Source organism: Peromyscus maniculatus, chromosome 15 (assembly GCF_049852395.1).
Source record: "Peromyscus maniculatus bairdii isolate BWxNUB_F1_BW_parent chromosome 15, HU_Pman_BW_mat_3.1, whole genome shotgun sequence".
Lineage (NCBI taxonomy): Eukaryota > Metazoa > Chordata > Mammalia > Rodentia > Cricetidae > Peromyscus > Peromyscus maniculatus.
The window spans coordinates 7920034-7936685 of record NC_134866.1 but is presented as its reverse complement, the minus strand read 5'-3'; the positions used below and the strand labels follow the sequence as shown (position 1 = coordinate 7936685).

General features: G+C 41.5%; 1 protein-coding gene across 3 annotated transcripts in view; it reads left to right on the top strand.

The window, feature by feature from the left end:
• Sema5a (semaphorin 5A) overlaps positions 1-16652 on the top strand; it is a 474447-nt gene that overhangs the window by 60395 nt on the left and 397400 nt on the right. Inside the window, exon 2 of one of the 3 annotated variants that reach the window (XM_076551678.1) lies at positions 5867-5937. The exons of the other annotated variants lie outside the window; for them this stretch is intronic. The gene's annotated coding sequence lies outside the window, so the exon portion shown is untranslated. The remainder of the gene's footprint in view (positions 1-5866; positions 5938-16652) is intronic. 3 annotated transcript variants of the gene reach the window in all.

Here is a 16652-nt window from a genome sequence, read left to right as displayed (position 1 = left end):
CCCTTGCCCCATAGCTTTCAATTCTGTTTTATAAATAGGAGACTGTACTGACATTCTCCCCATAGAAATAATCAGTCAACAATTAATAATTAATCTTACCAGGGAACATTCTTGTGAGGTCTTATGGTGATCAAACTAGGCATGAGGGAGTAAGACAGAGGGAAGCCGTCGCATAAAAATGTAAGTCTGTGAGTTTGTAATTTTGTGAATACACATGGATACATGGTGATGCCATTAAGCTTTTGATGTCATGTGTATTTTCATATATATTAATAGGCCTTTTAAAAGAGCAGTTTTATGTTAACAGCCCAACTGAGAAGAAAGTCCGGATAGTTCTAACAATGCCTGTCTCACGCCTACTTGTATCTCCCTGTTTCTGAACACACCTCTATCACAATGGGGCATTTGTTCCTGTTGCTCACCTGCATTAAGACATTGTTCCTGTGCTCACCTGCACTGAGACATTGTTACTCTTGCTCACCTGCACTGAGACATTGTTACTCTTGCTCACCTGCACTGAGACATTGTTACTCTTGCTCACCTGCACTGAGACATTGTTCCTATTGCTCATCTGCACTGAGACATTGTTACTCTTGCTCACCTGCACTGAGACATCGTTACTCTTGCTCACCTGCACTGAGACATTGTTACTCTTGCTCATCTGCACTGAGACATTGTTACTCTTGCTCACCTGCACTGAGACATCGTTACTCTTGCTCACCTGCACTGAGACATTGTTACTCTTGCTCATCTGCATTGAGACATTGTTACTCTTGCTCACCTGCACTGAGACATTGTTCCTATTGCTCACCTGCACTGAGACATTGTTACTCTTGCTCACCTGCACTGAGACATTGTTACTCTTGCTCACCTGCACTGAGACATTGTTACTCTTGCTCACCTGCACTGAGACATTGTTACTCTTGCTCACCTGCACTGAGACATTGTTACTCTTGCTCACCTGCACTGAGACATCGTTACTCTTGCTCATCTGCACTGAGACATCGTTACTCTTGCTCACCTGCACTGAGACATTGTTACTCTTGCTCACCTGCACTGAGACATTGTTACTCTTGCTCACCTGCACTGAGACATTGTTCCTGTGCTCACCTGTACTGAGACATTGTTCCTGTGCTCACCTGCACTGAGACATTGTTACTCTTGCTCACCTGCACTGAGGCATTGTTACTCTTGCTCACCTGCACTGAGACATCGTTACTCTTGCTCATCTGCATTGAGACATTGTTACTCTTGCTCACCTGCACTGAGACATTGTTACTCTTGCTCACCTGCACTGAGACATTGTTACTCTTGCTCACCTGCACTGAGACATTGTTCCTGTGCTCACCTGTACTGAGACATTGTTCCTGTGCTCACCTGCACTGAGACATTGTTACTCTTGCTCACCTGCACTGAGACATTGTTCCTGTGCTCACCTGTACTGAGACATTGTTCCTGTGCTCACCTGCACTGAGACATTGTTACTCTTGCTCACCTGCACTGAGACATTGTTCCTGTGCTCACCTGTACTGAGACATTGTTCCTGTGCTCACCTGCACTGAGACATTGTTACTCTTGCTCACCTGCACTGAGACATTGTTCCTATTGCTCACCTGCACTGAGACATTGTTCCTATTGCTCATCTGCACTGAGACATTGTTACTCTTGCTCACCTGCACTGAGACATTGTTACTCTTGCTTACCTGCACTGAGACATTGTTACTCTTGCTCACCTGCACTGAGACATTGTTCCTATTGCTCATCTGCACTGAGACATCGTTACTCTTGCTCATCTGCATTGAGACATTGTTACTCTTGCTCACCTGCACTGAGACATTGTTACTCTTGCTCACCTGCACTGAGACATTGTTCCTGTGCTCACCTGCACTGAGACATTGTTCCTGTGCTCACCTGCACTGAGACATTGTTACTCTTGCTCACCTGCACTGAGACATTGTTACTCTTGCTCATCTGCACTGAGACATTGTTACTCTTGCTCATCTGCATTGAGACATTGTTACTCTTTCTCATCTGCATTGAGACATTGTTACTCTTGCTCACCTGCACTGAGACATCGTTACTCTTGCTCATCTGCATTGAGACATTGTTACTCTTGCTCACCCACATTGAGGCACTGTCATCATCTAGCACCATGTTTGGCATTAGTCTTTGCTCTTGGTGATGCACTTGCTATTGTTTTGGACTGGTGTGGAATAACATACACTGGTATTGTAATACCATGCAGAACAGACTCACTTGCCCTAAAAGGCCCCTGATTCAACCTGTTTGTCCCTCCTTGCCACTCTGTGGTTCACTACCACTGGCCTTTTAAACTTTTATTTCTGTTTCCATGGTTTTGCCTTTTCTAGAATATCACATCCTTGGACATACTCAGCATGTAACCTTTTCAAATTGGCTTCTCTCTCTTAGTGATATACATTTAAGGTCACATCACATCTTTTCTGATAGTTAATTCTCTCTTTCTCTCTCCCTCCCTCTCTCCCTCCCTCCCTCCCTCCCTCCCTCTCCCTCCCGTGTGTGTGTGTGTGTGTGTGTGTGTGTGTGTGTGTGTGTGTGTGTGTGTGTGTGATAAATAACCTTCCATAATCTGGATGAAGTACATTTTCTCCATCCATCTCCCCTCCTGAAGGACACCTTGGTTGTTCCCTTACTTTGGTACTTGAAGTTTCTTCTCTAAATAAAGTTTTGTAAAACTGAAAAACATACTGGAGGCATTATATCACAGTCTCAGAGAGACAATGATGCTGTACATATGGAATTTAGAAACATGTAGGAGACCATGGGCATATCTGTGAAGGATTTTCCAGAGAGGCATAACTAAGGTAGGAAACCCGGCCTGAAAGTTGGCAGCACTATTGCTGGGCTGGGGCCTGGGACTAAATAAAAAGGAGAACATGGATGGAGAACCAGTATTTGTCTCTGTGTTTCCTGACTATGGATGCAATGTGACCAGCCCCTCACACTCCTGCTGCCATGCCTACCTCCCTGGTTGACTACCATCCTGCTGTGAGCCCAGGTTAGCTCTACCTTCCCTACTTCTCTAAGTTGCTCTTATCAGGTGTTCCGTCACAGGGAACTTGAATATTGAGGGGTTGGTCCATGTGAGTTTGGTTTTTATGTGTCCATCTGTAGCTAGGTCTGGCTGCAGGGGACAAGAGCCTGGGCTCCCCCTGTTTAGAAAGTCATTGGATTCTCTCTTCCAATTCTGATCCTGGTCATGGAATTACTAACATAGAAGTGGTGCTGGGACTTTCCAGTTATTTAAATTTAGAAAATCCCCACATCTTCCTGAACTGCAGCATGTCTTCTCAGAGAGTTCATTCATGTTGTGTTGATGATATCTGTTTGTGTGGTGCAAAAATTAATCAGTGAATAATTATGATTCTCTATGAAGCATCATTTTTACACATTGTAACAATTTAGTATAAGTGTTCGAAAGTGTCTCCCATCTCTTAAATAAATAAGAATCCCAGGGTGATATGTTTGTCTGTCTCATTCCCTAGAACTTAGAAAAATGTCATGCTTGCAGTAGACTTTTCCTCTGCCCCCTTTAAAATGTATCCTTTGAGTATTTCACACGTAATATTTTTTACCACATATTCTTTCCCCTCCCCCAACTCCTCTTAGATTCTGTCCCCTTTCTTTACTCACCTAACTTCATGTTCTCTCTCTCTTAAAAAAAGAAAGAAAAAAGAAAAACCCACTAAAAACCCCAAAGTCTGATTTGCTACTCCTGGGCATGGGGCCTACCCTGGAGTATGGTTAGTATATTCTGTGTCACTCTGTTGGGGACAATTGATTTCCCCTTCTCCAAAATCTGTCATTTGTAAAAAGCTTCTTAGTTAGGGCTGGGACTTTGTGCCCTCTTTCCCTCCTTTATGCTGGGAAATTTGTCTGATTTGAGCTTGGGCAGGACTTGTGCATGTTGTCACAGTCTCTGTGAGTTCATGTGTGTATCAGCCCAGTTGTGTCTAGAAGATGCTGTGTCCTTAAAGTCGTCCACCACCTCTGGCTCTTACAATCTCTTGACGCCCTCTTCCACATAGATGCCTGGCTCTGATGGGAAGAGGCATGACGAACACATCCTGGTCAGGGCTGAACACTCTACAGTCTCTTACTCTATGCAAATTGTCCAGTTGGGGGGAGGTGTCTCTGTGGGTCCCATCGACTACAGAGAGAAACTTAGCTACTGAAGGTTGAGGGATCACATATGCAGCAGGCTCCTACTAGGTAGCTGTTGAATAGCTGAACTTTGCACATGAACTCATGGGTTGCATAGGAGCTTCTCTTAGCTGTGCTGATACCTTGTGTATTCTCTAACACAGCCTGCCTGAATATCAGAGGGCAAAAGCCAGCCACTAGTTAGCCAGAGAGGCCAGGCAGTAGTGGCACACTATCTAGTGTGCCCAAGGCCATTAGGGTGTCATACCCTTTGCTGATGGATGAGTGGCAGTGGCAGTAAGATTTCTTCTATGTCTTTGTTATGATTTTGTGTTTATTATTAATTTTACCACTGTTTTGCCAATGATAATGGAAAGATGATCTGATTGGAACAGAACATAAAGGTGATGGTAGGAACCTAACCTGGACTGAAGTCATAGTGGTTATTGCCATTACTTCCCAGATAATTCACCTGTGTTTACATGTATTCCATGATGAAGTCATAGGTTAACAACTTCAGACATGCCACTGTGCACTTCCTAGCTGCCAAGAGCAGAGCTTTTGAGTGGGACAGACACTGAGATGCACATGGGCCTCAGCTCTCAGTCACATCTCTTGGGGAAAACTGAGTCAAAAAGAACCTGAGACCGCCATAAAGAATAAAGTGTTGGCCCTGTCATTGATGTCTACACAGGATGGCTATACTGTGTGTGACAATCTCTTGTTTCTATCCTGCTGCTCTGCCAATGGATTTGGGCAGCTCTCTGGCTTATGAGCTATTTCATAATGCTGAAAAAAAAATAGGCAGAGTGTCTGTTGTAACCTCTTGTTCATCTAGAAGGAAACAGTGGAAAGGCAGGCTAGCTTGGTAGTGGAGATGCCGGTACAGGACATAGACTCTAAGAGAATTTGAAAAAAGGCTCACATGAAGGACATGGTTAATGTTGAGAATACTGCCCCCCTGGGCAGGCCCCTTATTCCTCTGTAAACAGGTTTTCTCTAATGTGATGCAGGTAGAACCCAGGGAAGAGGATCCTATTCTCAGGCTACATCCTGGCATTAATCATCTACCTCAGAACTTTGCAGACTTAACTATTTTGAGAGTTGCACATGACTTGACACCCCAGCCTTCGAGAGCACAGTAACTACACACTGGCATTTATTTGTCTATTCTGTATTTGCATTAACAAACACTTGGTAGCTCATGAAGTATGATACAGACAGCAAGGTTGGAAGTGTTTTATTTTTGAAGCGACGTAAAAGAAGGGGTGGGTTACACGGAAGAAGAAAATGACTGTCTTCTGTTTTCACTTTTCATCCTTAGAAATTGGATTTATGTCCTTGAAAAGTTGCAATGTAAGGATTAGCTATGCTAAAACAAAGCTCGGGTCGATTTAAATTAGACTTATTGTCCTTGTCTTGGCTTCTCTTTTCTGTGTGTGGTCTTTTAAGAAGTCAAATTGGACATTTTTCCCTTTTAAACAGTGTGTGAAGACTGCAAACATGGCTATGTTCTTAACTAAATAAGCAGAAGGAAAGACAATTTTATTTATTACACTCTCTAATCATGGAAAATTGTTCAGATATTTTACATACTTTTGATGAGCTAGAAATTAAGTTTGCTTGGGGAGCAATGAGACTTATTCCCTTTTCCGGTTATAAGTCCTTGACTTGTTTGTTTCAGGTGGTGTGTTAAGTGCCTTCCTTGTGTACTATAGCAAGAAGAGAAAAATCCACCAACAGCTTGAGCCACAGGTTCGCGAGCTTCGGGTACTGCTAATTAACATTCAGTATCACATGGCCAAAATGTAGAAGTTTTGAGTGGTGCTTGAAAATGGTCTGCTTAAAACTGATATTCATGTGGTGTCCTGCTAGATAGAAACTTGTTCTTTGAATGACACTGTTAGGAATAATGTGCCCATCAATATGCAGTTTATAATAGCCATTCCCACTCAGAGCTCTTTCTAGCCTCTTCCTAGTTCCACTTCAGGAATCCTTTTGTTCTGAGTGTTAAACACCTACTTCACTTCAGACAATTCTGTCTGATTCTTTTTTGACCATGAGATTTGAAGAGCAATTTTCCCTACAATTTCTGATGCTGATGGTGACTATTGAAGATTGGAAGTGTTCACAGAAGAATTGACCATTTCTGGCACCTTTTTCCCTTACATTTATCACCACCTGGGCAAATTCCCTGTGCTTCTGTCTGCCTTGTATTTGTGCCCTGGTATAAGGCCTATGTCCTAGGAAGAATTCTAAGGGTGAATGCCTTTTTAGCATTCTGACATTTTCTACCCTTAGCCCCATTTTACTTAGGGTAAAAGAAGCTTTTGTGCCCCAGGCCTAGCATAACACCTGCTATTTAGTAATCAGTCTGAACACAGGTTTTATGAAAAGCTAACATTTTGTTCTATTTTGAGCAATTTTCATTTGAACTCAAGAAACCCACTGGTAGCTCAATTCTCCCTCCCGTATAATAGTTTCTTCCACCTGGGTCAAAGCGGCTGGAGAATATACCTCTGTTGTAATGACTGCTTGCTGAATACCCACAGAGCCTTCCAGAAAATGGCATGCAAATTTACCCATGATTTCAGGTTATTTTGAGAGGCCCAATAGTTATGAAAATGTCAACGGATCCTATTCTGTAACTAACCACAAAGTAAACAGCAACCAGAGATGACACCAATCAAGTCAGCAAACCGCTGGATATTTCTAAGATGGAATTTCGAGGACAAGAATGTATAGACTCAACAAATAAAGGAGCCTAGAAAATAGTTCATATTAAAATTCAGTCCAGAAGTGTCCTCATCACCGTTTAGCATTCTCCTTCCCACAATCTTTATACTTGATGGTGTATTTCAGATGTTGTAAATATGTTTCTGTTTTCAGACAAGACCCCTCCCTGGGGGGAGCGAATTTCATTCTTAATTATAATAAGTAAATATGTGGTTTGGAGATACACAAATGTCCTGTGGGAGAGTCTCACTTTAACTAGGTTCAATTCTTACCTAGGTGTGTGGCAGATGCGTGCCCTGTGTGGCTGTCTGTAGTCAATAGATGCAAGGTTGAAAGTAGTCAATGATTTACCTCACCAGAGGGCAGGAGCACAGAACATTCTCACAGCAGAGGAAGTAGAATCAAGTGGCCGTAGCCCATAAATCATCAACAGTCGGGTCTGCATTCTTCCATGGGTACTTCCCTGGGTAAGGCAGTTTAGTGATGTGGAATCATATTTCTTACGTGGCTCTCATATGTCTTGCAGGATGCAATGTGTGGTGATGTGATCTTGGGGTGTGATGACTATGTTTTCATCACATTTTCTGTGCATGTGTCTATACTGATGGAGGCAGATCTGACTGAGAAAGGATGAGAGGGTGAATGATCTGACATGAAACAGCCAAAGTGGGACTTGCATGACTCCCTGACACTCCCTGGAAAAGGCTCTCCAGGCTTCCTCTTCTTCTTTGTTTCAGAATTTAATCACCTTATGCATAGTTTCTTCACACATCTGCTTACTGTTGTGCTCTGAAACCTCCATTCTGCACACTCTATTATTTCTATTTCTTCTGTGCTTTCATCGTTTCTCTTTCCATCCAATCCTTTTGTTCTTCTTTCTGGCCTTCCATCTCCCCTCTCTCCTAGTCTCTCTTTTATGTTGCAGCTAGTCAACTTGGCATTTAGCTCTGTTCATTTAATTTAACCCCTGGACTTTTAGTTTTATTTAATTGTTAGTTTTCTTATTTTGTGATTCTTAGGCACATTTGCCTCCTCTTTAGTCTTTTGTCTTTCCCATATGCAATATGGTGCCTCAAACATCTAAACACGTTAAACATATTGTTTTTCAAGTCTACTGTATCTGCCTCAACTGTTTAGTCCCATGTTAGCTCCTTAGCATCTCTTCTTGTTGATGTTGACTTTCCTAAAATTCTTGAGAGCTTTTTACCTCTCCCAGCGACAGCTTTCCTTCCCTGTATAGTGTTCATTGACTTAGGTGGATGGCATTCTCCCCTTCCATCACTGGTTACCCTGCAGTTCCAGTCCAGGTTCTCACACTAGTGCCTTCACCTGGACAGCACAGGACACCAGATGTGTGTGGTAGGCATCCTTGCTTAGCGGTTCTTGGAGTGGTTCCCCAATTACAGTGACTGTCTTGATCATGGCTTCCTGTGTGTCTAAATTTAGAGCATGTTGGAGGCAGCACAGCTTTTCCTAGCAGCTTTTCAGTTCCTGTGTGAGGATGTGGTTTCTCTGTTGAGCGATCTACTCTCTGCTATCTTTTGGAAGTTACTTTTGCCCTCCCTGTTTTGTTCTCAAATCATCTATCCTTCCAGTCACTTCCAGGGTCCTGTTTATGGGAGAAGAGTAAGTCATGTGTGTTCAGACAGTCATGATTACTTCCCCCCAGGCCGGGTTTCTGACTAGAAAGGATCCTAGAGTCTCCATGATGTAGCATGGAATATAGGGTCCTCAGATTTACAATCCCAATAAACAATGAATAATTCTGTTAGCATAAAACTGACTTATGTTTATGCTAAATAAATCTCTCTAAAATTTACATTCAACCCCCAAAAGCTGTTGTTTATCTGAAATTCAGATCCCATTGCAAATCCTGGAGTCCTATTTGCTGTGAATCCGGCAGCCATGAGCAGATGTGGAACAGATGCTGCCAACACCATAGACCCTTGTGCAGCGGTGGGGTGGGGGGTGAGAGGAGAGAGGGACCTCTGTTTCCAGGTTTTCAAAGAGTCCTAGCCAGCAGTCTTATTGATATAATCTTTCTGGAACCATGATCAAGTGAAATGTTATTTCAACCAAGGCTGACTTGCCCTGGTATAGATGAGCGTCTTTCTTAAGGCTAACTTCAAAATGAGCTGCACAGATTGCTCAATAAAATTGGACTGTGAGTTCATTTCTCATGATCAATATACTGACACTTTACCATGAGTAACACTTATAGTGTCATAGAATCTACTGAGTTGACACTTAGCTTGCAATAGGAAATATTCCTCTGTGGCATTATTAAAACACATTCTTTAATTACATGTATAACATTTCCATTTAGTGTCATTAACTTCAGAGGTGTTGAATGTTGAGTATGACATCTAGCAAGCTAGCTATTTGTTTAGAGCCTCCTGGTGTCACACTGAGTGAGAACCAGTATGTTAAAATGGAGAACTCACATAAGGAATTTTTATATTGCCCTGACTGTGGGTGGCCAATGAAATCGTGGTAGCTGCTAATTGTTGTTGACATCTTTGTCAAATGATTATAAAACTATAAACAAAACTTTCACTTTTCTTTAATGGGGGACCATGAAACATATTCTTTGCCTGAATCTTTGAAAAGAATGCCAATGTCTAAAGATTTCAAGTTGGAATGTCTCTCATTTTTCTACTGTAAAGCTCATGGCCACTAACAGTTACATTTTTTTCTTTGCCAACATAATGCGGCAGGGATTTTTTTGCCTTACCAATCTGCTCCTATCAATGGAATCAGATCAGATTTGGACTCCTGGTGCTTCTCATCTGTCCAGGCATAGATTGGCCATGCTGCCTGTGCCAGGAGGAATGAAGTAGACATTTTCAAACCTTGATATGTGATAAGAATCTATTTAGGGATGTGCTGTAATTTGATACATGCATATAATGTCTCATGATCAAATCAGGCCAAGTAACATTTCTGTCTCAGCATTTGTCATTGCCTTAGAAACCTTTAGACTTTCCTATTTCAGTTCTTTATAAAATGGAGACTTACTTGTGAGTGACTGTCACCCTTCTGAACAGTAAAACACCAGCACTCGCTCCTCTGATTGAGTTTCGGTACCTCTTGTCTGCCCTTCTTTGATGCACTTAACTCTTCACTGTGACCTATGCTCTCTTCTCCACTTTTGTGACACCAGCTTACTTAGCATCTGTGTGTGAGTGAGAGTGTGTGGGATTTCTCTTTCAGTGCCTGGTTGTCACTTCACGTACACTTCCAGTTCCATCCATGTTTCTGACCTGATAGGATTCCATTCTTCACAGATGAACAATATTTTGTGTGTGTGTGTGTGTGTGTGTGTGTGTGTGTGTGTGTGCCATATATATGATGTATATGTTTATGCATATGTATATATCAAGTTCTTTATCCACTTGTCTGTTGATAGACACCTTAATTGATTCTGTATTCTGACTGTGATAGTTTGACTTGATGAATATAATGCCATTTTCCCTGGATGTGCTGATTTTAGTTCTCGGGGGTGTGTACCCAGGATTTGGAGAGTTGGGTCTTTTCTTTGTGCCTTACCATCACATATTTTTCATTGTGGATATATATATATATACACACACATATATTATATATACATATATACATATATATGTGTATGTATATAAACTATATTCAGTTTGCAGCTTTTCCTATGTTATTTTCAGATTTGATTTACTTCTGTGATGTCTAAAAATGTATGACTCCAGGGCTTAGCTAACATGTACTGGAAAGTAAAGGAGAAGTAAAATTCAGAAGTAAATTTGTGATGGCCCAGTTTTCAGTTCTTTCTGTTGAAGTGGCTTGTCATTACCTGTTTCTAGACCTTTTTCATCATGTTTCACTTGGTTTCAGTATATAGAATGGAGCTTTCATGGGTATTTTCCATCTTTTTGTGCAGGGAGTTTCCATCTTTTTGTGCAGGGAGAGCTGGCCAATTCACCATCAGGATGTTTTCTGTGCTGGAGCTCCTTTGACTCTTCCTGGAAATAGTCTTTTGTGTCACTCCTTTAAACATGTTTAGAAGCCAAGCTTGGGTTTACTAGATGCTTTATGAGGGTAGATCTAGAGCTATTTACTTTGCTATGATAGGAGACAAGAAATAGATAGGGTAGACGTTGAGAGAGAAACATGTAGATGGGGCTGTGAAAAGGAAGGGAAGAACTGCAGTACTGAAAAGAGAGAGCAGATAGCAGTAGAGAAGAAAAGGAGCCACAGAAACAGTTGAGATAGGGTCCAAGAACTAGAGGAGGACAATTGTCAGGGAAGGTTATCAACAAGTCATCTCCTTATAGTTCATGTTTATAAATTGAAATTAGCATGATAATTCCACACAGTACTAAACATAATAGAGAGGGAAAATAAGCAGTCTTTAAGGGTGTAGATTGAAGTTATCCTGTGCTCTTTATGAGAAGTGTTGATCCCCATGACTTTGACAAAGCTGACCAGAAGAGATGAAGGGAAGCAACTTCATTCAGTTTCTGAGAATAAATGACCAGTTGTGCCAACCTGTGTCATGCGACTTTTCCTGGGAGTGATGAGTGATTTTCCTGGGGAGTACAAACAAAAGTATCATCATCCCAGATAGGACACCAGTGACAGACCAAAGAAACACTTTTATACATTTATTAATGATTAACAAGCACACCTCTTCCAGTGGCCAGTACTTTACCCTACGTGAATATCAACCTACAGGTATTACCCTCTCTAGGAGAAATCTTGATTTCTATTTTCCTCTTTTCTTAATCAGAATTTATTTGCTTGGGGTTCCATTACTCTAAAATTCTGTCCTATTTTGGAGACCTCTGATTGTCCTTCCAAGACATTAGGATTGTGTTGACAGAACAGAATGATTTTCCCATTTCCACATTGGAGGACAGGGGCCTCCTGTGCTTTTTCCAGTAGGATAAATCTGTAACTTAAATGAGTGGAACTTGGGGCCCTTAGCTCCTCCTGATTTAATGAGTATCTCCATCTCTAGGTGCCTGATCATATTGATGGAGAGGGAGAGAAGGGGGGAGGTATAGAGTGAGGGATCAAGGGAGGGAGTGAAAGAAAGTGAATGATTGAGGGAGGGAGGAAGGGGATGAAAGAAAGTGAGTGAGTGAGGGAGAGAGGAAGGGAGATAAGGAGAGGGGAGGAAGAGTTTGGGTTGATGAAGATAGAGAGTTAGAGGATCAGTGAAATTACAAGGGGAACCAAAGCTCCTGTGTTTTATTTAAAGAATCAGCCATTTAATTTCAGTGAAATGAACATGGTTTTGAAAACCAGTTTCCATGGTTTGCTTTAATGCAGGCATCATCTGACTGATTTGGTGTCATCAGAGAGGCTGAGATAGATATGCAAATACATTAGAAATCATTCTTCCTATGGGAGGTCTACACTGTGTGTTGATGAGGGCAAGGACAGTCAAGGGACTTTGTCTCTGGACACTTGGCAGAGAGCCATTTCAATGAGTCTAGGTGTCTGCCTATACTCTTGTAGGCAGCTCCAGTTACTATAAAAACCAGGCCTCTAAACCAATAGAAGGATTTCACAAAGCAAAACAGAAACAAGATTTAAATAAAAAGTAGAAGGAGAGAGAGGCAGAAAGGGAAAAGAAAGAGAGATAAACTCCAAATGGAGGAATGGATACTCCAAGTGACAAGAAAAACTTCTTCAACAGCTTAGGCAGCGATTTCTAGAATTTGTAGTGGTCTGTCCCAAAGAGCAGGACTAATCAAATTTTGATAATCTTTTCCTCTAAGTGGGGAACCAGGTTGATTAACCATTAAGAGTAAGCGAGTGACAGCGACTCATCCTTTGGGATGATCCTGGACAAAACTGAGCACCATGTAGGGCCACACGAAGGTTCCTAAACTGTGAGCAAAGTTTGCATGGAAGCGATGGCCGGGTTGCTGCAGTGTGTATTTCATGCCGCCTCATCCAGGTCTCAGAGTTGCCAGGGGATTGCTAGTCACTAAAAGGATCATACTAAATTTCTGTATGCCGATGGCTCTAAATTTTACCTGGTATAATTCATCCCCAGCTGGGCCTGTGTTGAGGATGGAAAATGAGAAAGGAGAGGAATGGTGAAGACCACAGCCTAAGGTCTAATTTACAGGCCTCTTCCAGAGTCAATCTGTTCCAGGGAGAGTGTGTGAATGATGAGCCTGCTGCTCTCTGAAGTCCACGTCCCCTGCCTCTGAGGGCTCCACGACCACTGCACACGCATCTTCCAAGTGAAAGGCAGGAAGAGCAGATTTGCGATGTTCAGTTTTCCTGATTAATTGAAGAGTACGCATGGCTTATTCATATTCCCCAAAGCAGGGTCACCACCAAAAAATGCATCTAATTGGCTAAATAAATAACTCCAAGTTTTCCTGCCTGCAGCCTTTCCTTTATTGAATTATTAATGCGGTGTCCCCTCTAGATCAGCCACAGCTAATGACTGGTTTGCCTCCAGCGGTTAATATTCTCCAATCAGTTGTAAATTGTCCTGATGACTTACTTTGCTAACTTGTAGCTTATATTATTGGCACAGCTTTCAAAACAGCCGGGGATTCAAGAGCAGCGTAAAAATTAAGCTATTTTTAGCACTGTAATTTTTTTTGTACTGAGTATAAAATATATCTAGGGGTTTTCTAATAGTCTACACCAATAGTTCTTACCCTGGGCTTATTTTTTTTCCCATGAGGTATGTTGAAATAAGAGTCTCGAGACAGTTTTAATTGTCACAGCGTGTGAGTGGGTGTGGTAATAGTCTCCAGTGATTAGATTACAGGGCTACTCCTAACTAGCAGATATAACCTCCATAACAGAGAACTTGGTAGGGTTGGGGTTGGGAGATGCTAAGCTGAGGGGAGAGGGACATGTACGGAGTAGGCGGAGGGTTAAATATGATCAAAATATACTGTACAAACTCCCCAAAGAACCAATAAACACTCAAAGAGGAGAACTATCTGGGTTTGTACATCAGCAAGACCAGGGTCAAGAACCTTGATTTAAGTTGACTCTAAAGACAGAAGAGCAGAAGATGAATATTTGCTCAATTTTTTGATTCAAAGCCATGTTTTTTTTTATTTTAAACTTTCTTTTTACTTATTCTTTGTGTTTTTTACATCAATGCATCTCTATCCCATTCATTTCCTTGTCCCTTTGTATCCAACCCACCAAAATAAGACTAAATAAAATTTAAGAAAAAAAAAGAGAAGAAAAAAATGAAAAGGAAAAATCAATCTTGTCATGGAAGCTGTAGTGTGACACAGTGAGTCACTCAGTTTACCCTTGTATCCGTATAGCTTTACTTGCAAATGTTCATCACAGAGTCATTGGCCTGGTACTCAGCCTCTGGTTTCTGCTACACTATCCATGCTGGGCCCTCACTGGAACACCTCTTGGTTAGCCTGCTGTTGCCCTGTGTTGTGGAAATCCTGCAGCTTTGAGTCTACAAGAAATTGTCCCTTCACATGCTCCAGGGGATCACATATGGGGTGGATGTTGGGGTGGTCCAACCCATAACCCTGGTTATGGGCCTGGGTAGTTGTAGAGTTGACCAGTTCTCCCCTGTCCTCACAACCAGGGTGAGCTGTCCTGCACTGCCCTTGCTAATTCATCCCTTACAGGGATGAGCAAGGGGCAGGGTGAGTTCTCCCTTGCTAATTCACTCCTTACCATGATGAGCAAGGGGCGGGGCCAGTTCTCCCATCAAGCAGTGTTTTATAGGTACCCATTATGCAGTGAGCAGTGTCCTTTTCTTCAGTTTTTCCATTTTCAGCATCTCTTGATGGAAGTAGCACTAGTGAAGGGGCAGGATCACCAGGGTGTTCCCCAACCTGAGGTGCAGTGTAAGGCAAATTTCCTGTGTTCATGTCTCATACCAGCGAATGAAGCAGACAGGTTGTGTATCCCTTATCTGAAATACTCAGAACCAAATGGACTTTGGAATACTAACATAAAAATAGTGAGGTATCTTTGGGTTGGCACCCAGCTGAAATATGACATTCATGTATGTCTCACATAAACCTCAAACCCGCAACTTGAAGGTGATTTCATACAGTATTTTTGGTACACCCATGTTTTGAATATGGGCTGTCACACAGAGTCAAGTATAGAGTCTTCCTCTTGTGCTATCATGTGTATACCCAAATAATTTTGTAGTAATTTGGATAAAGAATGCACAACTTACACCTGAAGGGGAGTTTTACACCTATCATGGAGGAACATCATTGTTAGCAACAGCAATTTCTATTCTGGGTGATAGTAACAGTTCGCCTGATAAGTAGTTTTCTAACCATGAAATATCCCTACAGTGTTCATTGCAGTAAAGTGTTTGCTATTCAGAAATGGCAAGCCATGTGTCTGTCCCTCTGACCAGTATTCTGCTGTCTTCCATTCCTGACTAAGGAACTCTGCTCCTACTGATGAGAACGGGCATTTTATTATGCTCCTTGAAAGCTATGGTGAAGAATGATGAAGTATATCAACTGAAGTCATGAGAACATTAGAAATAATAAGGGATATCACACAGGGAAGACTTAGACCAAATTGGCTGGACAGGCAGAGTCTGAGGGTTGGCTGAGCACTCTGTGACGGGAGAACTAATCCTGCATAGCCTGTGATCCTGGGACTTCCTTTCCAACATTTCTTCAAAGCTCAGCAAGGAGAGTTCCCTAACCAGCTGTGATCCAGAAATACAGTTTTTTTTTATGATAACCATTTTGACTTTGGTGAGATCATTCAAAATAGTTTGATTTTGATTTCATTTCCATGACTAGGTATATTTGACACTTGGAAAATTTGAAGTTATTGGTCACCTATGTTTCTTCTTTGGAGAACTATCTATTTAATAGCCCATTGGATTGGTTGCTATTGTTTCCTGCAGCTTTTTGTAAATTCTGGATTATTAGACTCTCTCTGGAGTGTAACTGGTCATAGATTTCTCATATCCTGTGGGGTGTGTACTTGCTCAGCTTATAGTTTCCTTTGCCATGAACAAACATTTAAATTTCATATAGCCCCCTCTGCTGATCACTGGGGATGAATCATGCACCTTTGGAGCTCTGTCCAGAAAGATCTTGCCTACATCTGTGGCTTATGTAACATTTTCTAAGTTTTACTACAGTTTTAGTATTTCATGTTTTAAGTTAAAGCTGCTATTCCACTTTGAGCTGATTTTTGTACAAAGTCAACAATATTATTCTAATTTCATTCTTCAGAAGGACGGTATTAAATTTTACCATCAGCATTTGTTGAGTAGCCCATCTTTTCCCTACAGCAGGTTTCCTGGACTTTGGTTTAGGTGGCCATAGCTTCATTGGGTTTTTGATAGTTCTTTTATTATGTTCCATTGGTCTAATTATCAGTTTTTATGTCATTACCAGGATGTCTTTGTCACTCTAGCTCTGTGGTATAATTTGGGGTCAGGAATAGTGATACCTTTAGCTGTGTTCACAATCCTTAGCATTGCTCTACCTATTTCTGATTCCAAATGAATTCTTGGATTTTATTTTATATTTGTGAAATATGACATTGGAATTTTGATGGGTATTCAATTTTGCATTGAATGTGTAGATTTATGTCCTCTAAAAACTATCTTAAATCACTCTCGTATCCTGTTATTTAATGTGTAAAGTATGGATGAAGTAATAAATGTGTATCTATGCATGAAGTATGGCTTTAAAAAATTCAAAAGGAAATACACAAAGCAAGTGACAGCAGGAAAAGCTGGCCAGTCGAGTGCATAA